The following is a 7,966-nucleotide window of genomic DNA, read 5'->3' on the forward strand; positions in this document are numbered from 1 at the left end:
TACATAATAAAGGGAGCTTCACTTGAAGTAGGCGGTAAGAACGTCAAGAATAACTAACAAGCTCTCGGTAGAAACTAAACAGGTTATGCAAAAACGTAGGGTCATGGAAGTATCGTCAAACAGGGACAAAATAGAATTAGCTGAGCTAACAATGACTATAAATACAAAGAAGAGAAAAGATCTACGGAAATTCAGTACTCAAATAATACATGAAACAGTGATCTCAGGTACCAGCATGAAAACAGCAAAAAGGAGACTCGGAATAGGGAGAAAACAAATGTATGCAATAAAGAAACCAGACGGAGAAGTGACATATAATAAGAGAGAAATGACAAGAGTAGTGGAAGACTTTTACAGGGATCTATACAACGCAAATGAACAGCCACGGATAGAAGCGAAAGCGGTAACTAGAAAAGTACCTAACATCACAACAGAAGAAATAAAAAGAACGCTTGAAGGCATGAAGAGAGAGAAAACACCACATGAAGACGAAATTAGTATAGACCTTATAATGGATGCAGGAGAAATTGCAACAGTAAAACTAGCCAATCTTTTCAACAAATTCTTTCTCAACGGAAAACTCCCAAAGCCTGGAAAAATGCAACAGATTTTTTACATAAAAAAAGAGATAGAAAGGATCTTGAAAATACCGACCCATAAGCCTCCTTTCAGTTACTTAAAAACTGTTCACAAAAGTCATCACAACTCGCATCTCTGACAGTCTGGATTCTAACAAGCCTAGATAACAGACAGGCTTCCGCAGTGGATTCTCAACAACAAACCACATCCGCACCCCCCCCCCCCCCGAAAAAAAATTAAGAATATAGGAAACCCCTATGTATGGCATTCATCGATTACGAAAAGGCATTTGACTCTGTATAAATACCAGCAGCATACTAGCTATTCGAAGACATGGAGTAGAGGAGGTATATTGTAAAATATTGGATTATATATATACATATATGTATATATATATATGTATGTATGTATGTATGTATGTATGTATGTATGAAGATGAGACAGCAACCATCAAGCTCCACACGGAAACCGGTAAAATACCAATTAAAAAAGGTATCAGACAGGGCGATACCATCTCACTAAAACTGTTTACAGCTTGCCTTGAGGAAATATTCAAGAAGCTAAAATGGAACGGAAAGGGTATCAAAATAGGAGTCAAATACCTAAACAATCTGTGAATCTACAAATGACATGCAGCAACTAATAAACGAAAGTCGGACTTAGGACGAACAAGAAAAACACTAAGATCATGTTCAACAGTAGAGCTCAATTTGAACAGATATATGTACAAGGCGAAGCGCAAGAGGTAGTGGACAAGTATATATACCTAGGTCAACTCGTACAAACACATCTAGGGAAGAGGAAATTAAGCAACTGAACAGTCTAGGCTGTAATACCTTCGGTAGACACAGTACCATACTAAGAGGCTCCTTGTCATTATGTTTAAAAAGAAAAGCCTTTAACCAGTTCGTCCTCCCAGTTATGATCTATGGTTCAGAAACATCGACTACAACCAAATTACTGGAGAGGAAACTAAAAAGTGGCCAGAGAGGGATGGAGAGTTTGATGCTAAGAAGTAGCGTAAGAGATCGGATGAGAGCGACGTGGATCAAGGATCAGACAAAAGTGGAAGACATACTTGTGAGCATTAAAAAGAAAAATGGCAATGGGCAAGCCATATATGTTGGAGACAGGACGACAGATGGACAAAGAAAGTAACAGACTCGGCTATAGATAACATAATGAGGCCAAGACTGGAAAAAAAACACAAGACAGACAAAGTTGAAAAAGATTGGGAGAGGCCTACGTCCTGCGGTGGATTGATTCAGGCTGATGATGATGATTTGTGTGCTGTGAGAGGCAGCGGTAGCGATTTCGTCTAGCAGTCTTGCTGACCTGCGTTCAAATCCCTCGCCACCGGTGGATGGTAACCCAGGCCATTCCTTGTATACAAGGGGTAATTTAGAAACAAATTAATCAGACAGCCATACCAAGAATAACCATTGTAACAAATGGAAGAAAACTAAATTATTATTATTTATTATTGGCATCCGATAGCAGATGAAAGCATGGTCAAGGTATTGGTCAGAGAACAGGTGTTCAAGTGATCCCTCCTTCCCTTCCAACGGCCACTGCCCCACAGTCCCCGCCCCAAAACAGCACAGGCAATTGCCGCCGAAAGAGGACCATTTCCGGTATGTGACATGCCAGTAGATGAAAATAAGCGCATCTTAGCATGGCTATTCACCGTGTCTGAACTTTTTGCTTACCAAATGAATAACACACCAGGACCGCCCCAATAGGGGTGAGAGCGGAGGAGGGAAGGTTCAAAACAATTAGTAAGAGGGAGAAGCAAACAAACAAATAGTATAATGCGCTCTTCCCCCTCGTCACCCATTACAAGTCCTACCTAATGAGATGATACACCCCTGCACTGGAGTGTTCAGCTGAGTGATCACATTTTTAGCTAGTGACATAATAACAGTGACAGGGAGAGGGAGTTCCCCTTTCCTCCCATCTCCACCCCAACCTCTCGCCCAGACACAGCGTGGCCACCCACAGGTCACCGCATGAAGGTAAAATAGGTAATCTCGGCTGCTCTCCGAGTGTGATACGAGTCAGGGATGTTGATGTGAAGGGAGAGTGGTAAAGAGATCGTGATATTGATCCGATAATTACATTTAGTCTTCCAACAAATCATATCGGTCGAGTTCCAGGACCCCTTATAACGACGATGATAATGCAACCATCTCTTCTTGCTCAGAAGAAGGTGCCATCTCGTCTTGGGGTGAAACCAAACAAGAAAAGGAAACCAATTTTAGCCCTCACTGAGATTAATAATGTTCGCATTACGTGAATATAAGACAAAAACATTTGTATCTGGCAAAGTCCATTTCTCACTCCATGTACATAAGTAAAAAAATGACTCGCAAAGACTATACTATCTTTAAAATGTTTACAAATACAAAATATAACAAAAGTGCAGGCATAATAAGAATAACTCAACAGAAATGACTTGGCTTCATTGGTGATTAGTAAGCTTGCGACCTCTCCTCATCTTTTAACAGTAGCCGTTCTTAAATCCCTAATGCATCTTCATAATAAAAATGCAATTCAATAAAAGGATCATGAAACTTGTGTTCTACTCAGTATGCCTTTAGTATGACGTTCATCCTTACACAAACACGCGTCCTAATTGGAGATAACGCAAATAAAATAAAAATATTCTTCAATTTTCTGCGTAAATATAAATGCGATAACTACTATCTCGCATGTCTGTACGTTTCATGCTTATACAAGTAACAGGTCAATTACCTAAGAGATTGAAAAGTCGCTGGTTTTCAACGAATCAGCGCGAGGTCAAAGGCCGCTTCATATTTCCTCTCATAATTAGCCTGAACGGCTAATTATCATCATCCTTCCCCACGTGTCGGCCAAGCTGTTATGCTAATTAGCCTCAAGAGGCAATACAATGCTTTTCCAAAAGTGTTGCTGCCTCATTTTTCAAACTGATCATTCTATTTACAATCTATAATGTAAACTAGGGAAAATTTCCAGCTTTCCCTTAAGGCCCATATGTATAACTATATGTAGACGGGCGTATCAATGCATAAGAAGTTGCATACTAACATATACATTTACTCATCTGCGACCTCGAAGTGCGCTCCCCTTCTGATATAAAAAATGTAAACAATGTAAACATCGATTATGGTGCCTCCGTTTTATGATGATGAAAGAAATGATACGAATCAGCACAAGATGCGGACTAGCTTTTCAGTAATCTATCCAATCTATATACCCCTCAACCCCTAAGAAACTGTCTATATTACATGCTCACAGGAAGGAAAGGACTATGCAACGGTAACCTACCTTGTTGGTTACGGTAACTTCTCGATCTTCCCACCATTGTCTTTTTCGCCTGTCCACAAATAAGCAGTAAGAGATGCGGCTAGACAAGTTCGTCGACCCCGTTTAAAGACGGGAAAAAATAAGGTGGAGATAGATAAGTAATTTACTTTAACGGGAAACGCGCCTTCAGACACCACTTTTTAAGTACAAAGAGAGACAAATATTTTTACATACACACACAATATATGTATATATACATATACATATACATACATATATATATATATATATATATATATATATATATATATATAAATATATCGATGTAAACAAAATTAGCAAGGCCGGATGGTACGCTTCACACCCCTGTCCCCAGCAGCTGCCTTCCTATGGAAGTTCCTCCTTGAGCGGATACAGGTGCCCGTTCTGCTTTTACTTTTGACACTTCTGCGACGCCGCATAAAAGGACATCTGCATCTCTCACTCTCTGACTTGCAGAGAGAGAGAGAGACGGCAGACGATGACAAACAGGTATAGCTCGCTACCACCACGTCCTCCATGGGGACACAGGGGTCTCTCATCTACCTTCCATAATAATGTCCTGCCACAGGAACCGCCTCGAATGGTACAGTTCCTCTCCTCCCTCACTGTGGTGAAACAGCCTTTGTGTGGCTGTTTCAGAGAGATGAAGGAACCGCCTTGAAATGGCTGTCTCACACAGCCAGGGTGTTGATACGCTATCAGCTCAAAGAACAGCTACTTGCCAAGGGCATTGACTTTATCATGACTTTATCGAAACCTCGCCGTGGGCACAAACCTTGATAGAGTTCTCTGTCCTGAGCCTGTCAAGGAGAAAGAATCAATACCCCATGTTTAGTCTAAAGACAGAAGCCGAGAGGGTCATTGCAGTCATCACTCATAAGGGCAGTAGAACATGTTTCACGGATGGATCAGTCGATCCCTTGAGCAACACTGTTGGCGCCGGCTTTGCAGCAAGGGATGCCACCAAATCCATGAGGGTAACAGACAACGCCTCCTCGCTACAGGCAGAGGCAGTTGCAATCATGGGATCCCTAGCCCATGTGTCCCTGAGGGAAGAACACGTGGTCATACATACAGATCCCAGGGCAGCCATCGACTGTCTTCAAAACAGCTCACCCAAAGACAACATCTACCTCCTGACCACTGTGCTTAACATAGAGCAGAAAATTCTTGGTCAGGATAGAAGAATAATCATTAACTGGATCCCCAGCCACATTGGCATCGGAGGGAATGAGCTTGATGGCAGACTAGCCGACATTAACAGGGGTAAGCCCCCGAATCCCATGATCATACAACCAAGTCGAAAAATCTTAAAGGAGAAGTGCACTGCCAAAGCTCGTGTCTTCCTCCTGCAGCTTCACAGTAAGAAATCGAGATCCTCCCCCTCGGCCAGTTGGTACTCAGACGCCACAGGCTATGAGCCACTGGCACTCTCTGAAGCAATCAACAGAGGTACCAAAGTCATTCTCCACAGAATCAGACTAGGTTACCACGGTGCATGGTAGATCATAGAGACAATAGACCATGAAGAGAGGTGTTGCATGCAATGGGGCTAGCTGAACGCCACCCTGGTACACTACTTACAGAATTGTGAGCACACAAAATTTCTGAGACAGGGACCGCCCACAACAGCCGCCGCGATGGTAAAGAGATTATGTGGTATGCTTCCATCATGGCGGCAGGAACGCCTGCTGGCAATCCCGCCACCACGGTAAGTACCGAGTGTCAGAGAACAAAATGAGACAACCATAAGGAGCTGACACAGGCCGGGCCATACATGGATGGCCCTGGCGAAGCAAGATCTTCGCATATCTCAATTGTATTGGGACCGAGATAGCATTCCCCGATCCTCCAAACGAAGACGACCACCAGCAGCAGCAAACACAGGACTACCTAGTCCTTAGCCGGCTGGGGAGCCTTTCCAGGCTCCCCCGTTGATCTCTACTTCAACTCCAAACACCCAGCCATACCTGTGGGCACTCACACCCAAAAAAACAATTCCTAAAGAGATATAGGCCAGTCTAAGTGGTAGATGCCAAAACACATCTTTGTTTCACTCGTCTAAATGGGAAAGGGGGGTGGAGAACTTGACTTGTTATTTCATGGAGTGCTCAGACGATGGGAATGTAGCGGGGGAGGGATTCTAGACCTACCAAGAAATGGTCTGGGCAGGTCAGTATAGTAAAACTGATGGATACTTGGTTTTGATTTTGTTTTATATATAAATGTATTTATTCACAAAGTATCAATCACAAACACACATCTACATATATATGAATATATATACATAATATAAATAGAGTGTGTATAAAAAAAAATATATATATATATATACACATTTAAATATGAAAGATGGAATACTGCAATACCGCACTGTTATAGGTATATAAAACCCCTCCCTGACCAGGACTCGAACCTGTCACTCCAGGTATGAACCGGAGGACCAGTACTAAACCAACCATGAGGCATATATATATATATATATATATATATATATATATATATATATAAATATATATATCTATATAAATATATATATATATATATGTATATATATATGTATATATATATATATACATACACACATATACACACACACACACATACACACACATTATATATATATATATATATATATATATATATATATATATATATATGTGTGTGTGTGTGTGTGTGTGTGTGTGTGTGTGTGTGTGTGTGTGTGTGTGTGTGTGTATAGGAAAGATGGAATAATGCAATCCCGTATGCTATAGATATATAACAATCCTCCCTGACTAGGTCTCAAACCTAGGTCAATCCGGTTATGGAACCAGAGGGCCAGTAATAAACCAACCATACCACACGACCCACAAAAGGAGTGTGCAATTAGCTCCATAGATATTACCTATCTTCTCATACATGGGTGATGATAGCGAGGTTTTACACACACTCCCCGTGGGCACTGAAAACTGATTTAGGAATTCGAAACCGTAGTCTTATATATACTGAAGTATATATAAGAAAGTTGGAATTAATTTCCACCGAGTGCCCACGAGGAGTGAGTGTAATATGTAAAATATATGGGGCTAGTTAGATACTAGTTGCACACTTCTTTTGTGGGTCGTATGTCAAGGCTGGTTTAGTACTGGCCCTCCGGTCTCATACCCGGAGTGACCCAGGTTCAAAGCCAGGTCAGGGAGGACTGTTATACCTTAGTTGTATTTCTTTTTGTAATAAATGCGTAGAAAGCGTTGCGATTTTGCATGTTTTTTATAGAATAAAACAGTATTATCATTCGTAGCCCATGTCTTCTTTGTTCATTTTTATTTATTATAACATATCTAAGCTGCAGCGTGAGAAAATTTAAAATCAAAACCTAGTAAATAGATAAATTGTAGTCATAGATCATAAAACCATACGAAATATTACTATAATTAATTGCCGGAATGACCCAGTTTATAAATTACTTTAGTAATATGGTTTTCTTTTATCCCCTTCCCTGAGCATATCACCCCCCTCCCCCCGTCAACCCGTTCTCAGTCTCGCCAAGTGACGTAATTGGCATCCAAAGCTGCGGAGAATTCCGAAGTGACAAGACCTTACTTATATAGAGACCTTGCACACACACGCACACGCACACGCACGCACACGCACGCGCACGCACACGCACGCGCACGCACACGCACACGCACCCTATGACTTCACCTTTTCCTACACGTGAAACAGCAGCTGCGGGGTTTCTCTTTTGCTGTGATGAGGTTTTGGAGGGATTAAAACCACCATTCTTGAGGGAAGGGATTTTGCAGCTGAAGGCAAGACTGGGGAAGTGCATCATGGTCAAAGACAATTACTTGAAAAATAAGCAAAGTAAACTGGGTGAACCTTCGCTTTATTTTTGCTCCTGGGTTAGGTCGAGAAATCAATGAATATCCATCGTAAATGTTTTTATTCTGGACTGCACAAAAAACAGCTATTCTGTAATATTACATTTATTTACAATTTGACTGACATGCCCTTTATTTCTCTCCATCTCCTTGGCATATCTCATGAAGCTTGATCCCTTCACTGATTAGGA

General features: G+C 41.3%; 1 protein-coding gene across 1 annotated transcript in view; it reads right to left on the reverse strand.

Annotated features, from left to right (window-relative positions):
• Positions 1–7,822: 7,822 nt before the first annotated feature.
• The window catches only part of LOC125031112 (mitochondrial inner membrane protein OXA1L-like), a 15,661-nt gene continuing 15,517 nt past the window's right edge, over positions 7,823–7,966 (reverse strand). The window contains exon 10 of the mRNA XM_047621616.1: positions 7,823–7,966. This exon is cut by the window's right edge and continues 267 nt beyond it. The gene's annotated coding sequence lies outside the window, so the exon portion shown is untranslated.

The sequence above is a fragment of the Penaeus chinensis genome, chromosome 12 (assembly GCF_019202785.1).
Source record: "Penaeus chinensis breed Huanghai No. 1 chromosome 12, ASM1920278v2, whole genome shotgun sequence".
Classification (NCBI taxonomy): domain Eukaryota; kingdom Metazoa; phylum Arthropoda; class Malacostraca; order Decapoda; family Penaeidae; genus Penaeus; species Penaeus chinensis.